The sequence below is a fragment of the Lissotriton vulgaris genome, chromosome 11, assembly GCF_964263255.1.
Source record: "Lissotriton vulgaris chromosome 11, aLisVul1.2, whole genome shotgun sequence".
NCBI lineage: Eukaryota > Metazoa > Chordata > Amphibia > Caudata > Salamandridae > Lissotriton > Lissotriton vulgaris.
The window spans coordinates 339,293,946-339,305,678 of NC_141699.1; positions in this window are offsets into that span (position 1 = coordinate 339,293,946).

An 11,733-nucleotide genomic window follows, 5' to 3' on the forward strand; every position below is an offset into this window, starting at 1 on the left:
AAAATCTACAGGCAGCCTGATCATGTTAGAGACTGCATAAAAACTGAAGTGCAGAAAATGTTGGAGTTGGGAGTCATTGAACCCTCAGATAGCCCTTGGGCTAGTCCAGTAGTTCTAGTGCCAAAGCCTCACACCCAGGATGGTAAGAGAGAGATGAGGTTTTGCGTAGACTACAGGGGTCTCAATGCAGTCACTAAGACTGATGCCCACCCAATACCAAGGGCAGATGAGCTGATAGATAGATTGGCTTCTGCCAACTACTTAAGCACATTTGACTTAACAGCTGGGTATTGGCAAATCAGGTTAGCTGAGGATGCCAAGCCCAAGACAGCATTTTCAACCCCTGGTGGGCATTATCAATTTGTGGTAATGCCCTTTGGTCTGAAAAATGCACCTGCCACCTTCCAAAGGTTGGTGAATCAAGTCCTTACTGGGCTGGATGACTTCTGTGCAGCATATCTAGATGATATTGCTGTCTTTAGCTCCACCTGGGAGGATCACCTGGTCCACCTGAGGAAAGTGTTAGAGGCTCTGCAAGCAGCAGGCCTCACTATCAAGGCCACCAAGTGCCAGATAGGGCAGACACAGGTTGTATACCTGGGCCACCTTGTAGGTGGAGGCCAGGTTCAGCCACTGGAGAGCAAAATACAGTCAATCAGGGACTGGGCTCCTCCAACCACCCAGACTCAGGTTCGAGCTTTCTTGGGCCTGACTGGATACTACAGAAAGTTTGTCAGGAACTATGGTTCAATTGTGACACCATTAAATGAACTGACAAGTAAGAAAATGCCAAAAAAGGTTCAGTGGACAGCAGGCTGTCAAAAAGCATTCGATGACCTAAAGCAGGCCATGTGCACAGCACCTATCCTTAAGAGTCCAGACTACTCCAAACCATTCATTGTCCAAACAGATGCGTCTGAGTTGGGTGTGGGAGCTGTTCTTTCTCAACTGAATTTTGATGGTCAAGACCAGCCCATTGCTTTTATAAGCAGAAGGCTGACCCCCAGAGAGAAGAATTGGTCAGCTATTGAGAGGGAGGCCTTTGCTGTGGTTTGGGCCCTGAAGAAGCTGAGGCCATACTTGTTTGGCACTCACTTCAAGATTCAGACCGACCATAAGCCCCTCTTGTGGCTAAATCAGATGAAGGGTGAAAACCCCAAACTGCTTAGGTGGTCCATTTCCCTACAGGGGATGGACTTTACAGTGGAACATAGACCTGGTACTGATCATGGCAATGCCGATGGGCTCTCCAGATATTTCCACTTAGAACAAGAAGACTCACCTGGTCAAGGTTAGCTTATTGTCCCAAAGTTTGGGGGGGGGGGTCATGTAGGAGAGTAGGGTCTGCAATCCTATGATCACCCAGATTTTTTGCTTTTGTTTCACTGGTTTACGACTTTCTCTGGCTGTGGGCCTGCCAATCAGACCCACAGCCTGGCTGTTCTCTCTCTAAATTACCACATGTACCCTAGGTGCATTTACTAATTGGTACTGGGCCACCTTATCAGACCCTGTAACTCAGGGCATAGGTGTACCCAGGGCCTACCAGGGGCTGAAGCATGTATTATGCCACCCCTGGCTGGCCTCCTAAATTTGACACAACTGGCTGCATGACAGCTGGGGCAAAGTCGTGTAATCACCCTTTGCTGTAGATATAGTATACCTATATCTAACCCTAAAAATGGACACACAGATTCCTATCAGTCACTCCTATGGCAGGCTTTAACAATCCTGAAGGCAGAGTGCTTGGAATCGTGTGAGATGGTGCTCTGGCATGAGCTGAGCCTGTCTGCAGCTTGCGGAATCAAGTCCTAATAGCTGTTCCATGATATCGCATACCATATACCCTTAAGTGCATTATAATCCTCGCGGTTAAATGCTATCTTTGGTATTGCTTTATCAAAACATGTCGAGTAAGGTGTCATACGAATTGGAATACTAACCCCTCGCCAATTCTGGCGACGGGGTTAGCATTCCACCCTTCTAGAGGGACACGACATGTATGTAACTGTGAACCCCGGTTAAAGTTAAACGAAGCCTCAGCTCCACAAAATGGATGCTGCCACCACAGACACGAGTCTGACCCCCTGCAGCTGGGAGTCCTTCCAGCGAGGGGAGCCTGGACAAAGGGTTTCCTGTCAGGGGCGGTGCTAGCACCGTCCCAGACATGGTTTTGTGTATCCTGGGTAGGCAGGGCTTTACAGGAAGGTGACTGCTGAGTGGCACCCCGGTGCTCACTACGCATAGGCCGGTCAGAACCAGTTCCAGGGGCACACCAGCCCCTGGCCTGGGGAAAGTCCGGCATGGCAGAGGGGTGTAACCACCCCCCTCCTAGTCCCACCCATAGGCAGGACCTAGTCACCGGGTCAGCCCCCTTTTTTAGTATAAAGATGGGAGCGGGCCCCCTGTTCAAATTAGATCATCTTTGGAATCAAGACACGACTTTCTACGAAAGGACATCAAGATTTCTTCTTCAAGATTCTCCCTTGTGGCTAAGGAGTAGTCACCCTGCATCCGCAGGCACCATCCTAAGAACACTACGGTCTGCTGCAAGTCCTTCTTCACAAATCCGACGACCCAGCTCGACGAGACCCGGCTTCCCTGGCACCTCTGACCTCTACTCACCTCTACAGCAAAGCTGAGAACCGTGAGTGCGACGAGACCTCGAGGGACCGACGATCGCCAAGACTGCACGACTTCTTTGTAACAAGCCCACCGAGTCTTCCACTGGTGAGTGCTTTGGGGTCCGAGAAGCCCCAACCCTGAGCAGCTCCAGCACCGAAGATCAGCCCTCCAGCATCTCCACGATCTGCGTGGGGCCCTTCTGCTTTTGCGTGCTCACCGCGCTGTGTGGCTACTAGCCGGCTGGCTTGTGGCCTTCTACACGACGCCCGACGACATCACTGCTGCTGGTCTGGTTGCTCCAGACTGGCCCTTGCTTCCTTCTTCAAGAGAGGCACCCCGGACCCTCCTGGTCCACTCCAGACGCCATTTTAGGTCCACCGCGTGGGCTTGAATTTGCCAAGGCTTTGTTGCCCAATCCTGGGTCCAGCGACGCCGACAGCTTCTATCTTCGTGGGACAGCTCGATCCTCCTTCCTGGTCGCCGACAACGCCTCCTGGTCCGTGAGATCTTCGAGCACAGCGTCACCCACTCGCCTTGTCGAGGTGGCTACCATCCGGTGCCCTCCTGGTGCCCACTGACTACTGGCTAGTAGTCTCGAACTTGGTCCCCTCTGCTTTCAGGTGTCATCTTCCATCGATCCAGGCTTGGATCCACCGAACTTTCTTCACTGGTCGCCTGCCAGCAACTTCTTTCTTCCAGGCTCCTGGTCCGTCAACGAGGATTCCCGACGTCCTTTGAGTCCTATGCAGCTGCAGCCCCTGGGCTAGGTAACTTCGGCATTTCGGTGCCCCAGCATAGCCTCAGTATCCAAGGGTCCGAGTCTACTTTCGTTTTCTTCCTACCAGGTCGGGTTCGCCCGAGAACACTAACTTTGCAAATTCTAGCTACCATAGACTTTGTCCCGCATCTCGCGTGAGAGTGCACACACTGCACCCGAGTCCCCTGGGTCTCCTAGAAGTAATCTAACGATTCTATAGTCAAGTCCTAGCGATTCCAAAGCCTATTAGTACTGTACTTACCTGCTAGTAATTTCGCATTCCACTTTTCAAGTATATGGTTCCCCGTGCCCCTCGGGCATTTGTATATACTGTGCTAACTTAAGTATTTTTGTAAGAGTTTTGGTTTGTGCTTAGTACCCTGTCCTCATAAAGAGTACAGGGCTGTTGTGATTCTTAATAAATAACTGTTTATTTTCATAACACTTGTGTGGTGTCCTTTCACTTGGTATTCAAGGGGTATATGTGTGGTATAACAGCTGGCTTAACACGCCCTCTCGAGTCTTTAGCCTTAGACTGCTCGTATCCATGCTACTAGGATAGCTGGTCTATAAGGTTGACTTACAACCAATCATCAATAAGGGTTGCTGGACTGATACATAGTGATCACTAGAATAGTGACCACTGCATATCAGGCCACCTTCTCACATAGACAAGCTAGAACATGCGACTTAGGACCATCTCAGGAATGGTGGGAAGTGAGAACACTCTTTTGTTATACTCTCATACCAGTCCACAACAGGAGTAAATAAGAGACACTGTAAGGTTAAAATATTTATTTCAACGACGTGATCTCAGGTTCAGTATCCTAGCCAACATAAGCAGACATATGATTAATAATAATATGGTCAGCATTGTTACAATTCCATAAAATACAAAAGGAGAAATCATATTACAATGATAGTGAAAAACAGGTCTTATAGTGCCTAGTTTTAACACCCTCCCTATATAGGAACTATGTATTATAAACTAAAGAAGGTCTCTTAGGCTTGTTTGGGGGACCCCATTACCTTTCCGCTCAGCAAGAGTATATTACATCTGGATCAGCATAAGCTCTCTGTATCCCTGGAAACGGAAATCTTCCAAGTGTCTGAAATCATGGCAAGTGTGTGATAATAAAGACGCCAGAATCTTAGTTGGTTCACAGCTGCCAAATTGTTATGTCTAACCGCGTTATTCAATCATGTCGAACAACATCAACCGTTATGATAACCTTGACGGCTTCAGCACTCACTGTGCAGACTAGGGGAACGATGTAAGTCTAGAGATGTCGAAAACAAACCTTTTCTCCTGTATATACCTTCGCAAAGCCTAACTTACAAAAACAGTTATATGCAGTGTTGTGTGCAAAAGCAGCAAAAGGTAAAATGGTGTTTAAACTTCTAAAAAGCCATGCTAACATAACATGCACGCAACGTAGGCCTCAGCCCATATTACAACAGCGAAGTACCTTGTTCTGGTGATGCTGTTGCATCTTACCTGACAAAGGTTCAGTCGAAAGGGCGAAGAGAAAGTGGGAAAGCGGGCACCCCTGTCTGGTGCCTCTGGTTATAAGGAATGCTCGAGACAGTCGCCATTGATCATGACTTTAGCCGTAGGGAGATGGTAAAGTAAATGGATCCACGAAAGAAAAAGTGGATGGAAACCCATTCGCTGCAATACTCCAAATAGATAATCCCACTCAACAGAGTCAAATGCCTTGGTGACATCTAAAAAGACAACCGCCAGGGCCAGGCTGGGGTCTGCGATGTGCAATATGGATAAAAAAGTGAGTAAATTATGTGTGATCGAACGCCCAGGGATGTTTCCCGACTGGTCGGGGAGGACGAGCTTTTCCTTGAGTAAATTTAGGCTGTTGGCGATGACCTTGGCCAGAATTTTGGTGTCATAGTTGATGAGGGACAATGGCCTGTACGAGTCGCAGTGGGTGGCCGACTTCCCAGGTTTAAGTAAGGAGATGATGAGCGCCTCTCTCATTGACGGGTGAAGCGTACCCTGCTTTATGGCATCTTCGTATACCTGCCAGAGGATGGGAACTAATTGGTCAATGTAAGCCTTATAGAAGTCAATTGCAAGTCCGTCTTGGGCCTTCCCAGACTACATTAGCATGATTGCTTTCCGTTTTTCATCCTGTTCAAATGAGACACACAGGAGCTCCTGTTGCGAGTCGCCCAGCCAACCCAGGTCTACATCCGCGAAAATGTCCTCAAGGTCAAGGGTATCCCGCCTGCCCGAGGTATATAACTTGGAGTATTGTGTGGTAAATGCATTAAGTATGTCCTCCGAGTCTCTGCATGTCACCTCTCTTAGACCCTCGACTTCCAGGATACAGTGGAGAAAAATCATATTCAGGTGCAAAATCATCTTTAATGATACATCTGCAGGACTGTGGAAGCATGTTAGACACATAAATCATATTTAGGAGGGGAAACTAGGTCCAAAACAAATTTAGCAGCAACATTAACAGGAGTGCGAAAACACCATTAGGCACACAAATCACATTTAGGAGAAAAAACATATCTTTTTTAAATAATGTTTTTTATTGTTCAGTTCATTGCATGTGCATACTTACAAATCAGTAATTAAATCATTAATGCGAACATAATGTTTCCAACTGAAAGAGTAAAACATAAAATATATAGGATGTTGTTTTTCACAATGATATGCCCATATGTTGCAACATAGGCCCCCAAATTTGAACCCACAGCTTTTTTTCCTCATATATTTAATGCTATACAACCTATTTTCTAAATTAAATACATATAAAACTTTGCACGCCACATTTCAAACGAAGGTGCTTCAGGTTGAAGCCACACTGACGCAACGCACAGTCGAGCAAATGCCGCTGCCATAAAGATCAAATATCTGAATGGATAACATGCCAGAGCAGGCTGAATACCGTCACCCACTCCCGTTGACCTCAGTAATATGAGTCAAAAACTGCGCTATATCGTGCCGAAACAGAATTAAGCCTATACCGTCAAAAATGATATGTACAATATCAGCATTCTCCATCTGACATCTATAACATTTCCCATCATGGGGTCCCCCCCACTTCTTCATTTTAACGGGGGAATGGTATAAATTTAACAACGTTTTATAATGCTGAGTGCGCAGATTAGCTCTCAACATAACTTTAGCTGCGGTATCAATTGATTGTTGCACACATTCTCCTGGCATCATGTCTCTCAATATCATCACTTAAAGTCTCTATCAAGAATCCATATAATAACCCAATCCTGGCTCTTTTCTTCACTGCCTCTATTAACATATTAATTGTTACTGCTAGATGTTTACAATGTTTAATTAAGTAATTACGGATTTGTAGAAATTTAAAGAGGTCATGTTTAAATAGATTATACTGTTCAGCTAATTCTGTGAAAGAAACTAATATCCCACCGCTATACAGATCTCCTAGATGCCAAATCCCCTTATCATGCCATCTCACGATCATTGCATCGCCAGAATATAGCAGGGAATAATTCTATGGAGTTTAGATGTGTATGATAATTTATACGACCAATCAATACCAATTTGCGTACTATCTTCCAGGCTTTATATGCTGTGCTAAAAATTTTAAACCACGTCTTCGTAAAGTAGCTAGGTTCATACAACTTAAGTAAATCATCACTGACCTGAGTCTCCATCAGCATTTGATATATATTTGGCGCTCCTGCATGTTTACGTCCGCTCCAGTCACTAAATATTGCATGTTTTGCAGGAGGCACACTAAATAATAAAATGTAAAATTCTGTACTGCCCATCCCCCACGTTCTAATGGAAGCGTCATATACTTCAAAGCCCAGCGAGGTTTCTTCTGCCCACAGATAAACCTATCAGCAATGTATTGCAGCTGTAACAATTGAAGGCGTTTTAATTCAAGTGGGACAGTCCTAAAATAGTACATTGCCTTAGGGTGTAAACACATTTTAAGCACATTGCATCTCCTTACCATTGACAGATGCAAACACTCAACCCGCTTCAGTTGTCGCCGTGCCGAGGATACTATCTCTGCCCAATTTACATCCACAACCTCTTGAAGTGACATCTGGATTTTATTACCCAAATATCTAGCTTCTTGCGTAACCCTTGCTTCTCCTAGACAAAGTCCTTCAGTACAAACAATCTGGGTTTTAGATACATTCAACTTATACCCGTCAACTGCACCATATCTCTGAGTTAGGTTCTTAATTTCTCTTACTGCTTGCTCTGGATCGGACGACACTACCGCTATATCGTCGGCGTAAGCAAGGACATGCACTTGATATTGCCCAAGTGTCAGTGACTGTATTTCATTGGTTGTCTCCAACACGGTTAAAAATGGGTTAATATAAATAGCAAAGAGAAGGGGCGAGCACGGACATCCCTGCCTTGTTCCCCTAGTGATATTTACAAAGGGTGACTCTCTGCCCATAGTGCATATTTTAGCCCGTGGCCTTTTATACATTGTTTGTATAGATGTTATATAGCCAGGCCCAAACCCCATCTTACGCATAACGGCCCAGAGAAACGGCCTTGATACACGATCAAACGCTTTTTTGGCGTCTAATAAAATTATACCCATTTGCTTTTGCTGTGCAGTGACATAATCTATAGTTGCAATCACCCTATGTATATGATAGACCGTACTCCCATCCGGTATAAAGCCATGTTGATACCTGGAGACTAGTGGAGATATAACTCGAGCCATTCTATTTGCTAGAATTTTTTGGGGATCCACGTGGTCTCTAACCACTTGTATAAGTTCCCGCTCTGCAAGCTTTATCTCTTCTAATAGACCCAACATTTGCTCCTTTTGTTGCCTTTGCTTAGCCCACCCACAGGCAAGTGCTTCCCCCCTCAACCCAGCTTTAAGTGCATCCCAGACAGTTGGTTGAGTAGCCGTGCCTCTGTTGCTCTCAAGAAATAATTTAGCTCAAGTCTTAATATGATTCATGTAGTCAGCATCACATAATAACTTCTTATTAAAAGTAAAAGATCTATGTTCCCTCACAAGACTGAGGCCTGTAAGATCTACTAACAATGGTCCATGATCCAACATGATTCGTGGCCATGCTTGCATCCTTGCGCCGACCGTAAGTGACCGGGGCAAAAACACATAGTCAAGCCGAACAAATTTATTATATGGGTATGAATAAAAAGTATACCCTGGATCACCTTGATTCACAACAGCCGAGCCATCTACTAGCGCATGATTCTGCAATAATTGTTGTAGGGCCTTGTATACTTTGGGTTTACGTCCACTATACTTCACATATACGGGGTCCCACATCTGGCCTCCCCTGTGTATTTTACGATCCCCAGACAATATCAACAGGGTTATCCATAGCGCCAGTTCAACATTCAAGAATTCAAGGGTGTCGGCCTCATCCAAGTTAGAGCCATATACTGTATACAGAACTAATTTAGTGTCACCTATAATACACTCTGTAATGGCCCACCTCCCCAAATGATCAACCTTCTCCTTACCTGTACCAGAAATAACACATCGTGGTTGCGCCGACTGTCCATTTCTTACCACCCGTTGCCGAAAAGGAAATCTGTGCGCACGTTGTATTTCCTAAGACCATTTCCATTCTTTAAGTTCAGGGAGCGCTTCATCAAACATTTCAATGACAAATTTCCGGATATCTTGCCCCTCCAGACCTTCCGGTACGCCCAGTATACGAATATTGTTACGACGCAGTTGATTTTCAATGTCAGCCAGCTTATTATACACATCCTCTTTATTAGCCTGCATATCTACAACTAGGTCGTTTTGTACTGCCATCTGATCTTCCAACGATGAGATACGGATCTCAAGAGAAAAAACATATCTAGTAAGAAAAATCACTGGAAAACATTGGCACGAATGTGGAAAACATTTCAGAGCACTAAACACATTTTGTGGTGAAATCACGTTTAGGTGCACAATCAACTTTGCATGCAAAATCAACCTTAATGTGAGGTAAGCATTATTGTATGTCATGTTTAAGAATAAAATGACATCGAATTGCAAAATAAGGTACAAAATTAATCTTGTTTTTTGCACTAGCAGAAGAGTGTAAACACTTTTAGAAGCAATTATCACATATTGGAGCAACATCATAGTAAGTTGCAACATCACAATTGGTGCAGCATCAGCAGAAGAAGGGAAGCACTTTTAAGAACACAAACATGCCTCCATTGCAGTGCATGGATGTTTCACTTCACTGAAAGCACTTGATGAAAGCACTCTTTAAGCAGGCAAACTAATACACCCAACAGGCATTAGCTAACAATGAGACTAAAACACTTCTCTAGCCTATGCCCAAATGTGAAAGACACTGTCTTCGAGCAATAATGGATAGACACTGAGCCATATAAACTAGTGACTGAACGGGGCTGACCCATGTTCTCTTTCTGTGGAAGTTTTGTTGTTCAAGATATGAGCTCTGGTAGATAGTTCAACTGCCTATAGCAGGCCCCAAAACCAGATTTGCAAACGTCTGAGGCCAATTTAACGCCAACCCAGTTTTACCATCCCCACATCAATGCACACCATCAGTCCTTAGATACAGCAAAACAGCAGGGAACTCGCTGTCAAATAGCCAGAGGCCAGCCACATGCCAAACCTGAGAAACCTTCTCAGCTCAGCCAGATGAGTGACACCTGACGTAAAGGCTCAGAACTACAAAAGTAGAAAGGGCAGGGATTTAAAGTTACCACAAAGTTATTTTACTGACATGGCCCAGAAATGTATGTCAAGGCCAGTAAAACATATTGACAAAAATCTGCTAGTTTCAGTATTTTTTTCTGGCTTCAAATATAAACTAAAGACAGCAAATACAAGAAGTTACTTGAGAAGTATTGTTAAACTGTCTAAGCATGTGATGCTACACATAGAAAACAACGGATTAGACCAAGATCTGTGACTGGGGGTGAATGTTTGATTTGTTCAGCATTCCGTCTATCATTTGTTCTTTTTGCTTTTGTCACCCTAGGTGCTCACTGTGCCACTGGATTCAAGTTAGCCTGCCTACGGAGGGTTGATACCCAGAAATGTGTCCCAGGATGCTTGTTTCCGGTCCAGGGAAGACCTGTTCTGGTAGCTCGGGCTGGTCTGTTCCCATGGGGAGCAGAGTCAAGACTGATTTGCAAATGGCTGTGTCCTAACTGGGGTGGGGTGGTGAGCAATAAACACAATGAATTAAACCAAGACCCGTGACTGGGGGTGAAAGTTTAATTTGTTCAGCATTCCTTCCATCATTTGTTCTTCTTGCTACACATAGCCAAGCACTCACCAAACCACAGCAGACGTTCAACCAACCACATAAACGGTGCAGATCCTACCGGCTCTCACACTAGCTGGAATTTGAGTCACACCAAAAGTGCAGAACGATCAACAGAAGCAGCATGGAAGAAGTGCAACTGCTTAAATATGCCTCACAGAAGTGGAAAAAGCAGTCTAAGGCAGAGACAAAGAGCAGCAGAAAGCGCTGTTCAAAGATGTGGTCCCGGCAGATGTCCTCAGTAATGGAAGACGTAGCGCAAAAAAAGAAATCTGTCTTAAATTCAGTCTAAAGGAAAATAAGAAGACTTAGACGAGGTGCTTTCCAGAAGAAGAACTGAACATCAGAACCAGGTGTGGCTAAAGGGATAGGAAGAACATGACTGGAAATCAGGACCCATAAAAAAAGAATAGCTGTCCCACAGTGGAAAGGAATTACATTCATATCAGCCCTCCCAATTTAGAAGGGAGACTCTTAAATTTTGTTTATCAAAATTGTCTTTATTTTACTTTCTCCTGACTAAAACACCCTGCACCTCAACATAAATTAATGGGGAAATTAACTTACTCAGATTATTTTTCTAAATCCCCATTTTATCTGTTTTAAGATGTTGGCATGAAAGGAATTAAGAGGCCCACACATGATTCAGAAGGAAAAAAACACTGTGCCTCAAAGGAGGTCAAATAAAACAAAATATACAACTCAAATTCGTCCCCGCGCTTAAAAAGTGAAGCCCAATATGTGGCCCAGAAAAAGAAGAAAACTATGAGTAAAGTCTGAGCACTGCCATGAAAGAACACAATCAGACTTAGACTTAGGGTCTGATTTAGAGTTTATCAAATGGGTTACTCCTTTACAAACATGATGCATATCCTGTCCTTCAGATTACAAGTTTCATAGGATATAATGCATTTGCAATAAGGTCTATGGGATACCCATCATATTTGTGACGGAGTAATCTATCCACCAAACTCTAAATTAGGCCCATAGTCTTCAAAAGAAAGCAAGGCCTTTAAAAAAAAAAGTCAAATGTGGCTCTACAAAGAAATCAGTGGAGTGTGCCCCCATAATTGTAACCTTCC